General features: G+C 37.0%; 1 protein-coding gene and 1 pseudogene across 10 annotated transcripts in view; both read left to right on the top strand.

Annotated features, from left to right (window-relative positions):
* Positions 1 to 18,286, top strand: part of LOC109103223 (NLR family CARD domain-containing protein 3-like) — a 1,793,396-nt gene that overhangs the window by 1,615,247 nt on the left and 159,863 nt on the right. The gene's annotated exons all lie outside the window — the stretch shown is intronic.
* LOC109081476 overlaps positions 1 to 18,286 on the top strand; it is a 257,452-nt pseudogene that overhangs the window by 111,602 nt on the left and 127,564 nt on the right.

Genomic DNA, 18,286 nt, shown 5'->3' with positions numbered 1-18,286 from the left:
TTTCCTTTTTCTTGGAAACATTTGGTCGGCTTTTGCAAATCTTCCCACATCGTGACGAAGACATGTGGGGGCGTGTTAGAATGATCCATTTTAGGAGGGTGTGGTTGACTTAACTTTTAAAAAGAATATCATTTTAGGTTTAGGACTTTAGTCTTTGCGATAAAGCATGTATAGTGTTAGACTATATGAGATCCTGGATTATAAAACATGAATAGATCTAAAAAATATAATACACCCAAAAATCAAAAATCTCTCTCTGGTCTAGGGCAGATCATCAAAATAGGCAGAAGTTCACTTCAAGAATGAAACAAAGTAGTGTTGATGAGTTTGAAGTTCGGTGTTTGAAAAAAAGCACAGCAAAATGGAAAGAGAAAACAAGTTTTCTATATAACGCATACAGACATAATTAGAGCCACAGAAAGCCTCAATGTCTGAAATGATTCATTAATTTTCATTCACTCCTTCAGCTGAACTATATTAGGGGACTAATGTATCCAGCCTTAAGGAAAACACCAATGTTAGCTGTTAATGAACTGTAAAATCTCTCACTCCATGATGCAGGTCTAAATATTCAGCAACCTCTGTGTGTAGCTTCAAGAGAGAAACCAGAAATTCATTCATTTATACTCAGTTAATCATATAGGTTAATAATTTTTTTTCAGCTATTCCTTTTACTAATATAATCATTTATTATACATTTTAATCATTTAATATATTCCTTAATATATTATGTGTTATTTTGTAGTGCATGCTATTGTTGTTTAATCTAGAGTCGGTGATTGTTCATCAATTTAGTGTATGTCCAATACACATAACACATATACATGTAATTACAGTTGGAAAGAGGAAAGCTTTGTTTGAACGCCCAATATAAAGATATATTCTGTCAGCTCTAGTAAAACTTTTATAAACTCTACCAGTAAAATCACAATGAAAGTATCCAAACTGTATATGGCAACTGCAATGCATCCAAAGTGTGTAAACAGGGGAGTCGGACTGGGGGTAAACCAGAACTGGATTACCAGGGCCCCAAAGGAAGAGGGCCCTGAAAAGTCTAACATATTTTATTTTACCTGATATTTCATTCCCAATTAAATCTCCCCCATAATGGATGTCAGATGAAACGTGAAATTGTGTGTGCATTGGCTGAATAACTTGGTTGAATGACTGATTTGTCCTGCTGATCCCACCCCTTGCTAATGCCCAAATGGTTTAGTCCATCTGCAGCAGTTTGTCTCATGTAGGGATTAAAAAATTCAACAGTATGGGGGTTATAGGGGGCTCCATCAGGACCGCTCTCATGCATAGGGGCTCCGGGATCTTGTGCAACGCTTCCCTTGTGTGTAAAAAATGTGATTTACTCCCTAAATCTAGCATGAACTCTGTGCATACTTTTAAATGATTAAGTCAGATATCACTTACCTGAACTCCTCTCACACAGTGGATTGGCTGCTACACACATTTTTTGCTTCTGATATTTGTATAAAGTGGATCTAATATTTCACTCTTTGATTCACCCTAATAGTGATCACAATGACACTTTATAAATCAAGCAACTAACAGTTTGGAGAGAGAGTTTACAGGAGTTTTTTATTTACTTCGGTAGTTGTATTCCACTGAATTACCTCCATACATGATTATTATTGTAATCTGAACATTGGCCTTGAAATTATTAATTGCATTTTCTGGGTGACAACTTCTAACATTTTCTATGACTACCACCCCCCCACCCCACACACAAATAAATAAAAATTTTTTCATTAATCCCAGATCATGTGATAATGTTAGTCCTTTATCACTGAGGTCTCTGAATATTATCCAAATAATGCACTTTATAAACCATTTAACAGCCTGTAGTGAAATATTGTTCACCATTAAAAAATTTCCTTTAACTAAAACAACAAACTGCTCCCTGTATGAGTACCCACCCTCGCCAGATGCATTTCCCTCAAAGTATATAATCTGCTCTCTCTACATACTGAGTAATTATACTTCTAGCATGTAGAAAGTGATTTTCGAAGCAAAATAATACAATAACTTTTCCATGGGCCAATATTAATAATGATAGATATATATGATGGCACCTCCTCCTCAGAAGACTCTACCAGTCTCAAGTTACAGGATCCAAGAGATAAATACTATAAATCGAAAACAAAGTTGGTCCTAATAAGGAGCCCTGAAGAACACCACAAATAATTGTGGCTGGCTAGGGTTGTCCAACTCCCATAAAAACTCATATCTGCCTGTAGCTTTCTTTGAAAAGTAACCCCTTCAGTCCTCGATTAGCTTTGTTCAGGTGTGTTTGATTAGGCCGAAGCAAAACTCCTCTAGGGCCGCGGCTCTCCAGCACCCACGCTCAACACCATGGCAGGCCATAAGGTGAAGTTGTTTTTCATTTAATCCCTTTCCCCATTATGGAGAATTTAATTATTTTCATTCCAATAAAAAAAAATATATATTGGTTTTGAAATGAGAAAAAATAATAGTTCTCTATGTGTAATCGGCAATAGTTGAGCTTAAAAGCTTCTAAAGTCAGCAAATAGATCTTTCCTGGTGTAATCAGAGTTTGATCGCGGAGTGATAAGGCTTCATCAATGCGACTTCCTGCTAGGACTAGTAAGCGTGGCCGCTGAATGACATTTAAACATGAGTTCAACATACCTGCACCTTTGTCATCCCTACCGAAAGTAGTGAAGAAGAGGAACTTACTTCAAAACTATGTAAAATTTATTATAAAAATTCTATAAGCCTCCACAACACTATAATCTCACATGCATAAACAAAGAAAAACAAAGGAATTTTACATTCACACAGTGGATACATTCAGAAACGCCCATCAACCAGTGGGCTTGCTTGCAGGATAAGAATCAGAAAAAGAAAATAGCAGAGACATACAAACATTGTCTCTACATTGTGCATAAATTTTAAGAAATGGACAAGTACATTACTGTGGCAGGCAAACACCAGAAGGACCATCCTTTACAGGCAGAAACATTTTCAGCAGGTACATAAAAACAAAGTACACACAAACAAATTTTTGAACTGTCATGCATATGCTGAGTACCATGGCTACCTTTCAATTAGACTATTTTTTTAATAATTATTGCAAGGTCAGAGTCAGATTTGCATCTTGATGTTTTGCTACAGCCAGAATGACCTAGCATTGTTTAACTGCAAACACAGTTTTTTCTTTAATGGTTATTATTTACAAATTAAGTTCATTATTATAGTTTTTTATTTTTATTTTTATTTTTGTATTATTTATTTACAGGCCAGATGCCAAAGTGATAGGCATATGATGAAGAAGACAAATAGCATTATTGTGCATAAAGATTCTGTGCCTCTGGATGTGCGATACCACAAGTCCTGTTACAGACAGTATACCAGGGGATCGGTTCACTGCATGAGGTTCAACCTACTCTGAGTTGAAACTCAAACTCTGAACTGACTTACCCTGAGATGGAAAACTCTGAGTTTTCTGTTTCAGAACACCTAAATTGTGTTAGTTCAGTCGACTCTGAGTAGGTTGGAATCTGAGTTTAGGCGCATGCATGCATAAGTCATGATCAATGGAGCTCCAAAATTATGATTCACTGTGCCAACAGCACAGACAAAAAAAAAAACATCTGCATACTTCTGAGTAAATACAAAACTTTAATTCTTAATCACTGTTATAATATCAGAGGTAAAAATGGTAAATTATTTAACTACATTTCATTTTCATGGTATCCTGGCAAAAAAATAAAATAAAAAAAATAGCAGCATGTAAAAATTAATTATAAAAACAGTTCCATCAATGTAAAGCTTTAAGAATAAAAGAATTATTAAGAATCATGGGTATAGTGTCACAAATCCTGTCCATGAACTTTTGACCAAGAAAGTGGCAAGATGAAAAACTTTAACATAGCATCTTTAGGTTATAATAACATTAAGATTTATTATATTTTTTTTTATCAAAATGCAATAAATCCATTGAATCAATATAAAAGTTATTTTTCATATTGAAACTGATGAAAATACACAACATGGTGAGTTGATCCACATATGATAGCCTGCTGAACTTGGTCAATACTAATCTTACATGTTGGACTAAAAATACATTCAAACAATCATCGCCTCCCCTGTAAAATGAATTCAATGGGTCATCTTGTTTGCTATAAATTAATTACAACAATAAATGAAAATTTCATCCTGAACAAGATCATGAACAACAATATCACATTAGACCACAGAAATTCCAAAATGGCATTTACCTTATATTCAACTTCCAAAAGTGCATTCATCTTTCCCATGTTAAATATTAAATTTAACGTATTAAATATTCTCTAATCAAACCTGTTACATTTCTTAAAAAGTAATCAACTGACTTGTAGCCTACTCCGTTGACAGCAAGAAGGCAAAGGCTCGCAAAATGAGGGGAGAACCTGCACCAGCACTGACAGATGAAGTGGAGATGCTTAAGTAGAAGAATTTTAAAATCCAAAAAATAAAAAAAATAACTGTTGCTTTGTATTTGTAGAAAATAAAATGACCAAATAAACTGTGAATAATTTCCGTTTATTTAGCTGCCGTAGTGTGGCTATGGCATACAGCATATCTCGTAGTGAATACTCCTCCATCTGGCATCCTTCCCACACAGTAATCTGATTCATTTTCAAAGGTGTGGATAGTGGATTATGCGTGATCAATGCATCCAACCACACACAAAAATCTGGAAGAAAATTCTAATTATTCAGTTTACTTCCAGATATGTTCATGAAAGCAAGCTGTTATCAAGTGAACATCATTTATCAGATTAGCCTTATTTAAACCGATTCTCTACAACACTGACCTACAGTCCATACAGTCCATACTTATCAGTCTGCATACAGTGGTCTTATTAATGTTGTATGTGCTCTGTATCTCCAATGTTTTAAAGAAAATGTTTTTCACTTAACCTCCTTTCTGAAATGGGCCCCTGCGTTCTTGACAGTTTACGGCAGGGAGGTCTCAAATTCTGAGCAACTCTGATGCCTGCAGATTTCCAGCTCCGACCCCAATTAAACCGAAGTAGCTAATCAAGGTGTTCCAGGGCTACTTGATAATTACAGACAGGTGGGTTGGAAATGGAAATCTGCAGGATGGTAGCACTCCTGGTCTGCTGCAACAGTTACAGAGGCCTCAGAAGAATGGTCACACTTTATATTGTGTCCCTAAAACCTGTGAACTTACTCAGTAACTAGATGTGTACATAGTATGTAACTACAGTGTAATACACATTTTTACATAGTATCTACAGCTCTTATGTTTGTGTAACTACAGACATGTAACAGCCCACTGAATGGTATGTGTAAGTACAAATGTGTAACAGGACATTGGTTACAACACTTTTTGGTAATGAAAATACAAATGTGTAACAGGACTAACAGCACCTTTTGGTAAAGAAAGTGTTACACATTATATTAGATGTATCATGTAAGTACTTTGATGTTACAGAGGAACGGCCAGTAAGTTAGGCTTCTCAGAAATTTACATATAATTGTGGTTAGTGTCCAGAATGTTACACTTTTATATTAAGTGGACAGTTCCTGGAAGAGTTACCATGTAAGTACACTGGTATTACTCTGTACATTACATATCCCTTAACCTACCCATCCCCACCCCCTGGATCAAATGGTTCCAATTACTCTTATACATATTGTTGTTACAAAATGTAGTTATGTCCTGTTACACATCTGTACTTACACAAATCATTCAGAGGGTTGTTATGTGTGTAGCTACAGAAATATTACAACTGTAGATACTATGTACCAATGTGTACTTACACTGTGTTTACATGCTCTAACCCCAGATCAAACACACACCTGAACAAACTAATCAATGATTTCATGATTTACGAAGCCTAAGCAGGTGATTTTTCTTTTTCAGGGTTGCAAGCTTAAACTCTGCTGCGACCATCGGGCACTCCAGGACTGATGTGGCCTGACCCCTTATACCACACCAAGGGCACACTACCAAGGCAGCCATAATGAGACAGTGACCTGGATGACTAGAAATCTTGCCCATGAGTGTGTTGTCGGTAGTCAACTCAGTTGCAAAGCAAGGAGGACTGAAGATGTTACTGTATGTCTTCCAAGACTGTGTTGTCCGATTTATGTGTAATGTCAGGCAAATATGTGCAAATGTTTCCCAGAAAACTCTGAAGCTCTGATGAGAGTGATAGAGATTATATGATGAGTAAAGATGTGCTGTCATATTTTAGGCTGATGTTGACTTTATAAAGAAAACTCGAAGAATTAATAAATATAGACGGTGTTGCATAGAAAAAGTGTCAGAAATTTAAATTTCTTAGGAATTACTATTGACGTAAATTAGCTGGAAACCACACATAGATACTTATAACAAATAAAGTATCCAACAGTAATCTATAATTAATAAAAGTAAAATATGTCCTGGATTCTATATATATATTAGTATCTTATATATATATATAATATATGTAGGTTGTGTGGGTGTGTGTGTGTGTGTGTGTGGTGTTTGTGTGGGTGTGTGTGTGTGGTGTGCGGGTGTGGTGTATGTATGTATTGTATTGTTCTTTAGTTTTGACCTACTTAACTTATTGTATATAGAAGTGTGGGGGCATAAACTATAAAAGTTCACTACATCCCCTCCTTCATCACTTCAAAAAAAGTGCAGTTAGAATCCTACAGAAGGTGGGATATTTTTTGATCCCACCAATATAGATTATGTCTACAAGCCAGACTATTAAAACTTTGTGATTTAGGTTGAATTTAATACTGCACAAACTCGCAAAATCTATAATCTGAGGGGATGTGAGAACAACACAGGAAAAGTTTGTGGTTGTGGCTGGATGTCGTGTGTGGTGTCAAAACGTTGGAATGTTTTGGGAACACAGACTCAAGCCATGCCCAAACATGACCTTTTTTAATCAAGAGACAATGAAACGGTGTGTTGAAGAAATACAAAGGCCGGAGGGGGGAGCTTGGTCGTGTTTCTCAGGACTGATGGTTGTGTATAAAAAACGGTAGTAGGGATACTCATCATAATGTTTCTTACTATTAATATCGATACTAGAAATACTCTACGTATAAAACAAAAAAAGAATGGATACGATTACATAGCTGAGCAATAATAATATGGATAATGACAGGACCAGATAAATACATGGACCACAGATATTGTAATTTACACAAAAATTGCACTAAATTAATTTAGTTCACTAGTACTGGTCTTGATGTATTGTTATTTGTAATAGATTAGTATATTATATTATTCGATTGGTGTACATTCCAAACTGTGATGTAACAATATAATAGGGTATGGATTATATTTGATAGTATTACATGATTATTATAAATATAGGGCATATTAAAATGTTTATGAAAAGGAGGAATGTTATATATGTATTATTGTGATTATTGAGACGGTCTGGTAAGGTGTCGTGGTATAAAATCGTGTTTGATTCGACATACAATATTTAGTATAACAACATGGATCCAATCATATGGTTAATATATGGGAATGAATTGGGGGGGGAGCAAATAAAGTCTCGTCTTTCCACTAGATTTTCGGCAGATAATATGTGCAATATTGTGTGCATAGTGTTAACATAATTGTATGTGTACAGATACAGATATATGTGAGGAGAAACTGGTCTATTTTTTATGTATGTTTTACTATACCTCCATACATCATATATATAATATATATCTTTCCATATATATATATATATATGATCCTATATATATATATATATGCTCAAATACACTAGTGTTAGTCCAATCAAATAAAAAAAAACTATCACAGATTAACAGTATCACTAGATTATTTCATTACTAATCAGTACGGCTTTAGTGATTTTATTTATTTATTTATGAGTTATTTTTTTTGCATCATTTACCAAATATTGAGATTACTAACACTAATAAAACAGAAAATGCATATTCAGGTCTTGAAAATGACTTTTAAAATCATCGAGTGAACAGATCAGTGTACTAATAGGTTTTTCTGTTTCTCCTCAGAAATTTAGCATAAGATCAACTGCTCAAAATAACTGGTAGCTGGATCAAAAAAAAAAAAAAACACTGAGAATTAACCCTAACCAGAATCACAAACTTCACACTCAATATCTATTCATAAGTTTGGCAATCAGATAGTGATTATCAGGTACAGTACATGTTTATTTTTCTCAAGAAAAAATCTCAACTAATGCTATTAACTTTATGTAACCCAGTCCCTGGTACCTTATTATAATTTCACAGGTTAAAATCTAACAACCAGATTTGTATCAATTGCATATGACACGATGCTAAGATAAGGACAAAACAAGTCCTTCCATCAAAGCCCCTTTATGTGAGGTCACAAAATCAAAAAGCCGCATACAATCTCGATGTGTTAACAATTCAACAAGCTCACACTGGTTTCACGTTTTAACAAGTCAACTCCACCAATTTCAGCAAAATAGTTTCTGTAAAACTGACTACACTCCCTGGGCATGTTGACATTTGTTCTGCTATAAGGGCTGAGGAATTGACACACTTCACAATTCATCTCTACCTGACATAATGCTCTGAAGACCCAGAATGAGACAGTAATCACAAACCCTACAGGTTTATTCTGGCAAGCAAAAAATCTCTCAACTATATGCTTTTCACGATAGGAACCAGTCAGCTGGGTACATGATTATACTATTACGGTTAAAATTAACAACCCCTTTGAATACAGGAGGTTGCAGATCACAGACTCTTCAGATCAGGACAAAAGACAGTTGTCGTTCACACAAAGCCCTCTTAGTTGACGGTCTTAGAAATACTGCAAAGCCAAATAATTACACTGTTTCATTCATAGTCCTCGGATTCACAGGCTGGCTTTCACGGCTGTAATATAATGTCATGAGACAGATCAGGTTAATAGTTTCTGACTCTCAATTGGGAATGGGTTCAACACTGCATCTTGACAGTTTGTTGCAATGGCCACAAATACATTTTTTGCTGAAAAGTTGCCATCTGAACCGAATAAGAGACTGACGACCCAGAATGAAGTCATAATGACAAAACCCTATTTAACTGGGACATCATTCCTCTCATTTTCAATGATGATTGCGCAAGACCTATGTGAGTGCACTCTAAGGTGCCAGAAACCCTGAACCAGGAGGCATGACAGATTGATCATTGTTCTTTCATCGATCAAAGAAGGTTGGTCGTTCTAATTTAACACTTCACTGACGCAACTCCAGCTGTATAATAACACTAAGGCATTAATGTGAAACTGGATGAAACCATTTAGCTGTCCATGTACTATAAATTGATGAGATTAAACAGGTTAATGCGTTTGAACTCTCACGTGGGACATTTTGTCAACACGCAGGCTGGAATTCCTTTAACCTGGCTTGAAAATACATTCTTGCTGAAAAAAATACGCCCATACACAGACTTCCAGCTACCTACTGGTGCAAGCAATTCCTCTCCAAATAACTATGGTTGGGACACTGCTATAATGTAATTTAGTGGAAAATTGTGGAGGCACTCTGCTTGCAGAAATTTCTGATGGCCTGCATGAATCTATAATGACGTTGTCTGTTCCCCGCATTCAGTGGGTTCCAAATAGCTACGCAATTTAATGTAGATCTAGAGAAAAAAACTCTTAAAAAAAAAGGAGATGTGAGAAGAAGCTGGATAGTTAAACCAGACATGCAAAATAAATTGGTAACAACAATTTTAAAGGGTTTGGGCTCATAAACCCCAAGACTTAACCGTCGACGTGGTTGGTCAAGCATTGATAATTGATCACCACTTGATAATATTTTTGACCTGTACTCTCCATTTGACTAGTAAGCAATCTCCAATAACTGCTATGATGATTATTTGGTCTACCACTTAAATAGAAAGTACTTGCGTTGTCCAATCTATTAAGCCTGTGTGCTGTTCCCCGTTATAGTGATGGATCAAAATCAGACTGTGTGGGGGAGGTTTGTCAAAAAAATCTTACGTGATTAAACCAGCACAGTGTTACCCAGAAAAACAGGATCAACAAAAAAAAATCATTTTAAAATACTGGGCTCTTAAAACATAGATCACACTCACACTGTCAGCAGTATGTGAAAAAGAAATGATATCAGATAATAGTGTTGATGTACTCTGCTGACTGAACCTGTGTAAGAAAACCAAATGATTATATGGTCAAGAAATTCCTACTCCACCAACTACAGGAATTTGGAGATTTTCCCCGTCAGACCTGTTGGTGGGGGAGCTGATGCAACGGCTAATATTTCGGTATGATTTTAACATCATATTGAGAATACAGGATGATGTTTAGGACATTGCGTTTACTATGCTTATAACTGCTGTTAATTATGAGCTTGGAAAAATGTCACCGTGCCCAAAGATCGTTTTAATCATCAACGCTAATCTCAATGTTCGATGGACTCGTATAGGACTGACTAGATATCAGTATATGTAAAGTGATGATGTTACGTGAAAGAATTTGGAGATGTACGATCGTCAGATCATTGCGGGTTACCGATGATAGAAGCTATAGAGCTTCGCGTTATCGTCCGGGTGCAGAACATTTGTTCCCAGCCCCAAGAAGAGTAATCGCCAATGACCTGCCTTAAGGTATCTTATTGCTCTGTGTACTACTTATTATAAACTGTTATTAGAGTTTAATGAATGGCACACTGTCACCGGGCCCACTCATCTTCTCTAATACATTAGCCTAGATTTAATTATATCGCAATCCCACTCATTGAAAAAGGTTAGAGATTAACGTACGTTCCAAGGAATGAACCTTACTGACCAATTTCCTTGCTATCGTGCAGAACTGCGTTAGTACTTGATAATAAATTGAGAAAAACTACTTGAGTTTTTTATCTTGGCGTGCCAGAACGTATGGTTCCACCACCAAAGACAGGATCGCAAATAACCTGCCTGATGTATCTGGCAACTGCTCTGGTCCACACTCAATAGAATGAACAACCAAAACAATCCACGGTTTTTATTTAGCACAGTGGCTAGATTAAAAAAAACCATACGCCATTAGAAGCTAATATGCCACATCAAAGTTGAAAAACGGTTATGAGTGAAAAAGTACTGTTCACATGGTACCATAGTTACATCAGAACTACAATCTCAAGAAAGGAAACTCTAGTCTTGAGGCGCTAATACTTTAGAGAAAAACTATTAGCAAGTTTTTCTAGAATTGCGATAAAAAACAGTGATTTCATACTATAGACATGGCTCCTAAATAAACTTATCAGGGCATCTAAACCATCCACATGTTTTATTAGATCCTGTACCCACTAATGCAATCCAAGAGATTTGTTTTAGCAACGTGGCTAGATTAACAAATAACCAGACGCCACCCGAATCCAATATTATATAACCCTTCGTCGTTATCTTTTAGGTCACGTCCCAACACCATTTAAGCTTTGGCGGTTATGAATTTCTTCACTGATAGTAGAAACCACACAACTATGCTCCTATCAGAAATGTCAATTACAGGAACTTTCAAATCTTCCATTCTACCGGTCGAAAAAAATAAAAAAAGTTGTGTCTGCTCAATTGTGCTCCTATCTGCAAAAAAATGCACTCAAAGATAAACTGCAGTCGGGTGTTACAGGGGCCCCCCCTAGTAGGAGCACAAAACTGCCTTGTTAAAATAAAACTTATCACTGCTTCTTGCATCATACCAAGGCAACATCTCATTGCTATGTTTACTTGATCTTGTACCCACTGCGTTTGAATTACATAGATCCAACAGTGTTACCTAGATCGTTACAAAACTATACAGAAAACAAGGGCAGGCTTTAATATTAGTAAAATCTCGTTACCTTCCTAGGTCCGCTTCCCGAAAACATTTATCTAAATATATGGGGATCCTCTCATTTTATCCAGTACAAAATATGGGAGTGCCACAAGTCTCGGATCCTAGGTCCTGCTGGCAAATTACAGAACCATGTTCAAATCTTCCATTATGTCTATAAATTTTAGAAAAGTTTGTGTCGGGATTAGTTTCCACTGTTGTGCTCCTGATACTGCAACTTATGATCTCTGATGAAGAAGGTCCAGGCGGGAAACTCAGGACCCATCTAAGCACACCAACGCACTGTTTAAAAATGTAACAGATTGTATGACCATTGCTTCTTGCATCCTAGACAAGCTGCATTCATTGCTAGTGTTATTGATCTTGAGTGCTGCGTGGACCAGAAATATTAACACATACCATAGATAGATTACAAAACTATACAGGGAACCAAGGCAGGCTTAAGATGTTTAGATCCTCTAGCTGTCAATCGCTACCCTTTGTTTTATCTATAATGGTACAGGAGTCCTTGTCATTTTGAAAAATCATAATCTCCCATGGAGTGCCAAAAGGCATCGTCCTCGGTCCATCTAGAAACTATTTGCCAATTATACATAGTTGACACTGTGTGGTAATATGATGCAGAAAAATCCGGGAGTTAGTATCCACTGTTATGCTAATGATACTCAACTGATATCTCGAACAAGACCAGATGTGACTATTGTAATGCAAACTGGGCCTACAGAGTGGTTGTTAAAAGATCCCCTGTAAAAACAAGCATACAGGTATTTCTCTAATAAATCAGATAAGACAGGAGATTAATACTTACCTAGACCAGCACAATATAACAGAAAATTGATAGATTACAATTGCAATACGACGGATGTGTACCTGTTACTCCTCTACCTAGTCAAAATCTCCGTATTATTACAAGACCGTATATTACTTACTTAAAGGCCCCTCATATGGCTTGCTCCTGCTACCTAAACTAGCCATTCTTCCACGCTACAAACCCAATGACAGCTGCCAAAGCGTAACAAAACGCTGGACTTTTGATCCTGATAGACGCAGAGCAAGCTGAGTTCATGCATTCATGACACGGTAGGTAGAATGGACTTTTGTCGTGCAATGCTAGGTGGTTGTCCCGCATCCTCACAACTCAAGTTAATAGCCTAGTCCCTGATAATGTGGCTAGAGTCCTTACCATGGTCAGACGACACAGATTTATCTCCTTGTTAAATCCCAGATGAAAAACCCAGGTGCTCTTGCACTGGCTACCACTAAGGTTCCGTATCCAGTTACAAAATATAATTACTTACTCATCAGGCCTTTAATGGCTTAGCTCCTGCCGTAATCCTATATCTGTATTCTACCCACGGATACAACCCATCACGCTCCCGAAGGTCACAAAACGCGTGGACTTTGATTAGTACCATAGGATGCAAAGTCCGAGCCTAAAGGAGGTGTAGAGGGCTTGTTCGCTTTGGATCCCAAATCTGCATGGGAATAGGCCTTCCTGTATAAATGTTCGGTTCCGACCATCAATTCTTGTTAAATCTAGATTAAAAAAAACTCTATTTCTTGTTCTCTGCCTAAAAATACGGGTTTCATCCCGTGGTACTGGCGTTATTTCTGATCAAAGCTCCATTATTATTCTTAGCTTGGGTTAAACGATAATTGTACTGGCATGGAACCGAAGCTACGTAATTATGGCTCTATTTGTTCTTGATGATGCCACGGGCCATTTACATCCAGTGGTAACTGAAGGACACAAGCTCCAGTCTGGATCCAGAACACCTGAGAGAGATGATGCCACCCCGAGAGAGGGACCTCAGATGATGCTAACCAGAGACAACATACAGAACTGCTAAATATTGTAGAAACTTAATTTTCTGTATGCTGTTAATAGTGTTAACTCGTCTGTTTGTTTCCGTCTTTTTTATGGATTTTTTCTGAAAACATTTCTGCGATATAGCACATGAAACTGACAGTCACCACTGATAAGCTACTACTAAATAGTGTAGAAACTTAATTTTCTGTAAAGTTGCTTTGTAATGATTTGTATCGTAAAAAGCACTATACAGATCAACTTGAATTGAATTGAACTGAAGTAATGTTCTTAGCTTAGACAGCAAACATACTGCTGTGTGTTTCTCTCCGTAATGCAGCATAACAGTCAACAAATCAATTACTTTTATACTATATAAAGACATTGCACTATAGTATACAGTATACATACAGTTACTTTGTTTGTGTTAAATCCACATCTTTAGTGTCCCGCCGTCTGCAGTGCACAGCTTCCAGGTCAAAAAACAAACAACACAAAGCGTCAGTGATTCGCCTCTATGAGGGCCGCTCTCGTACAGTATAATGACAGTGGACCCCTCTCAGCTGCTCTCCAGCAAAGGACGCAACCTGAAAAACTATTGGTATGGATTTTTGCAGATAGCTGACCGTCAAAAACGATCAATCGGTCAACCTCTTTAATTAAACATATGTAAAGTTGTTCTAAAAATAAGACAGTACATATCAAGTGCATTTTTCAAGTGTATATTTTTTGTTTCAGCTTGATTCTCTTATCTTCATGCTTGAACTGAAGATCTTCTTTCTCCCATCAAGTCTCTGATTATGTCATCCTTATTGCCTGTTATTTCTTTCTCCTCTTCCATTTCTTCTCCTATTTTTTTTGTCTTTTCTGTTGTTTCTGTTTCTCCCATTCCACTCGTTCTCTCCTCGGCTCCTCTCATATCCTTTTCTCCTGTTCCTCTGTGTCTTTAATGTATCTTTTTATACTGTTCCTCTTCTCTTTCTCTCTTTATCATAATTCTCTCTTTTTCTTCCTCCATCATCATGTTCATATTCTCTCCATCTCTTTTTCAAGTTTCTGGTAATATTCATCCCATGTTTCCTTTTCTTCCTTTCTCATTCTTTTCATGCTCTTCTCTCTCTTCTCTTTCTGTCTTGATCATGATTCTGTGTCTTTCTTCCTCCCATCATCATCTTTCCATTCTTCCCATCTCTTGTTTAAGTCTCTGATAATATTTATCTAACATGGCCTTTTCTTTTATTTCTCCATTTCTCCTCCTCTTCATACTCTTCTTTTATTTGTCTTTCCTGTTGTTTCTGTTTATCCCAATTCCTCTCGTTCTCTCTTCATCTCCTCTCGCATCTTTCTCTCCTTGTTCCTCTCTTTCTTTAATGTCTCTTTTATATTCGTCTTCTCTTTTTCTTCTCTGTTGTCATGATCTTCCTCCATCTTCATCTTCATCCTCTGTTTCTCTTCTTCATGTTTCTTCATAAGTTCTTCTTTTTTCCTCTGTTCACTTGCTCCACTTTCTCCCATCAGTATGTTCTTCTGTTGTTTTCTTGTATTTCTCTCTCTCCATCTCTCTGAAACATCTTACATGAGTAGGTAACTCCCTCTCCGTTCACTTTCACCATGTTGTCTATCTTCTGCAGTAGATCATCACCTGTGTTCGGGGTTCTCCAGTCTCATTATTGAACACCATGGAATCTGTTTCCACATGCTTCAGTCAGGTTTTCTTAAGTGTAGATCCAGGTTCTCCTCCCCAGATACTGTTCAACATGATTTTGTTCTTCAGAAAGTCTCCTCTGGTGAAGAGCACACTATGATGTACTTTAATGCGTTTTCACCAAATGTCTTTTGGATGATCTTCACTGATTTTTCCTCCTCCTGAGTGAATCGTCCCACTGGGATCAGTAAGAGAAACACATGTGGTCCAGGCAAAATCATGGAGATGCAGTTAGTGAGTTCTCTCTGGAATTCCTCATTACTGAGTTCAGTATAAAGGTTTTTAAACAGTCCTGGAGTGTCAATCACCAGTAATGTGTCTGCCGTTGATTTCAGCTGTCTCTCTATGACACTCTTTAGTAATAGATGTTTGAGAAATGTCTGATATAAACACCTTTCTTCCTAAAATGGTGTTTCCGGTTGAACTCTTCCCAACTCCAGTTTTTCCCAGCAGCACAATCCTCAGTTCATCTTCTCTTTCTCTTGAAATCTAAAGATAGATCAAAGAAACATTACCATTTCAAGTGAAGATTGTCAATTATCTAGATAATCAGAGAACACTGTGTGTAATTTTATACCAAAAACTCATGTATGTACATAATCATATTGTTTTTCTTCTGATCTCTGCAAAGAATAAATGTTATTGTCTCACAAATCTGTGTAGAATTTTAGCAATCATGAAAAGTGTTTATAACCCTGCGATTTCCTGATCATTACCTTGTGACTGAAACCACGTCTCTAAAGAATGGCATTCTCCCTCTTTAATTTCTTCAAATTTCAGCAGTTTTTTCCATCCTGTTCCTCCAATCATTGTCTCTGTGGAGAAACGAAACACCACTATTTTCCTCAACCATCTGCTTCAATTCTCCATCAACACAGATGGTTGTGTGTTTGGACCAATGAAATGATGTCGTCCTCCAAAACTCTCAATGGCAGGCTGAGTTTCTTCATTTAAGTTCTGCTGTCCGATGCTCTGAATTCTGCTTTATAAGGATCATGATGTGTTTGTTGATTCTTGAGCTAAATATTTTCTTCAACGTCTCCATTTCTGCTTTGTCTTCATTATTAAGTGGAGCATCAGGAATGATGATGATGATGAACACATGAACTCCAGGATGACAGAGAGACACACAGCGGTGAGTCCTGACTGCATCACTTCCTCCTCTGAGAGCTGAGTGTTGAACAGAGCTGGAAGCTCCACCAGACTGATCAGACGCCCATCAAGCTCCACGTCTCTCCTCACACACTCTGAGCTCAGTCTCTGATCTTCTCTCGTCGCTCTGCTTCAGGATCAGGTTTGATATGAAGGATTTTAATTCTCTGTTACTCCCCCAACACACAACCAGATTCAGCTTCAAAACACTCTGGAATTGTAGTATCATCAAAAAATAAACTAGTTATAAAATAATACTGCATTCACATTGAAGGATCCTTAGATTCTCACATGCAAGTAGTGTGTCGTTTTAATTTTCATCTTTTTTTTTATATAATTTCTATAGGTAATTTATATTCACATAATCATTGTTATAATCATTAGTCTTCACATGATTTTTTTATTTGATTAATATCTTATATTGACATCCTGTGTCTGACAAGCTGTAGTCTACTGAAGTTTATTGTGTGTGTACTCCGCAAAGGCCAATAAAATATTCATTATTCTGTTATCAATAGTATTATCATGTGTTTATCATGACAGTTTGATCACTGAAAAAAAATCTCAAAAGTAATACTCTACAGTGTTTATTTTTATTATGTTTCACTACACATTGTGGATAATCTTAATGTGGTAAGAACTATGGCCAGAAAACCAACATACAGTATTTTTTTTTACCACACTCTTTTTTGTGTCAACAAACTGAGATCATTAAAGCATATGATTTCAATTTATTTTCAAAAATGTAACTATCATGTGTTGCTGGCGAAGGCCATTTACACTAAGAGAATAAAGAAATTAATAAACTGTTACTTTCAACCGCAAGAGTGAGTAAGAGTACAGTTTTTCAACCAGTTATTGTTAATGCTTATCATTTGACATGAGTGACATGATTTTGAATCTGACAGAAAAAAAAAACAAAATGTATTTTATATATAAATTTCATTAAAACATTGTTTTTCAGTTCGCTTAATACATGTTGTTAATTGATTGATTGGTTAATAAGTATGCTCTCAATTATTGTGGGTTCCTCTCATGGGTGTTTGTCATGTGTCCATGCCATGTGATGTTCTATTTAAGCTGTACCTGTACCAATAAACATTTGATTGTGTGTTCTCACTGCAACCTGTGTGAAGCCTGTTTGTCTTTAGCCGGTATCTAGCCAAACTCTGAAATTAACAGGTTATGGGCCCAGCACGCTTCCGCTGCGCAGATATGGCGTGAGTAAGAAGGCAGTCTGCACATTTAAATTTGGGTCTCAAGGTTTGGAGTACCAGCACCATGAGCGAAAGGACAACTTCACGTTGGTCTTGTCTTGTGTTCGACGGAGACGAAAGGAATTACGAACTGTGGGAGACAAAGTTTTTTGGGCCATCTACAGTTGCAGAAATTGAAGGACATCATTTTGAATGGGCTGCCGTGGGTGCGGATGCAGACGCACTGGCTGAGGATGCATCAAAGAATGCTGAAGCATATGCTGAACTGATCCAATTCCTCGATGACAAAAGTTTGTCCCCTGGTCATGCGAGAGGCTGCAGATGACGGGCGTGGAGCACTCAAGCTCTTGCGGGATTATTATGCTGGTAAGGGTAAGCCCCGCATCCTGAGTCTCTACACAGAATTGACTTCCCTGCAAAAGTTGAGTGGTGAGAGTGTGACTGACTATGTCATACGCGCTGAGACTTCAATCACAGCGCTGAGGAATGCTGGAGAAGTGAGTGATGGACTATTAGTTGCAATGGTTTTGAAGGGGCTGCCAGAATCATTCAAGTCTTTTTCCATTTTTGTCACTCAAAGTGATG

Source organism: Cyprinus carpio, chromosome B22 (genome assembly GCF_018340385.1).
Source record: "Cyprinus carpio isolate SPL01 chromosome B22, ASM1834038v1, whole genome shotgun sequence".
Classification (NCBI taxonomy): Eukaryota; Metazoa; Chordata; class Actinopteri; order Cypriniformes; family Cyprinidae; genus Cyprinus; species Cyprinus carpio.
Note: the sequence above shows the minus strand (reverse complement) of the source record. Positions and strands in the feature narration are given on the sequence as shown.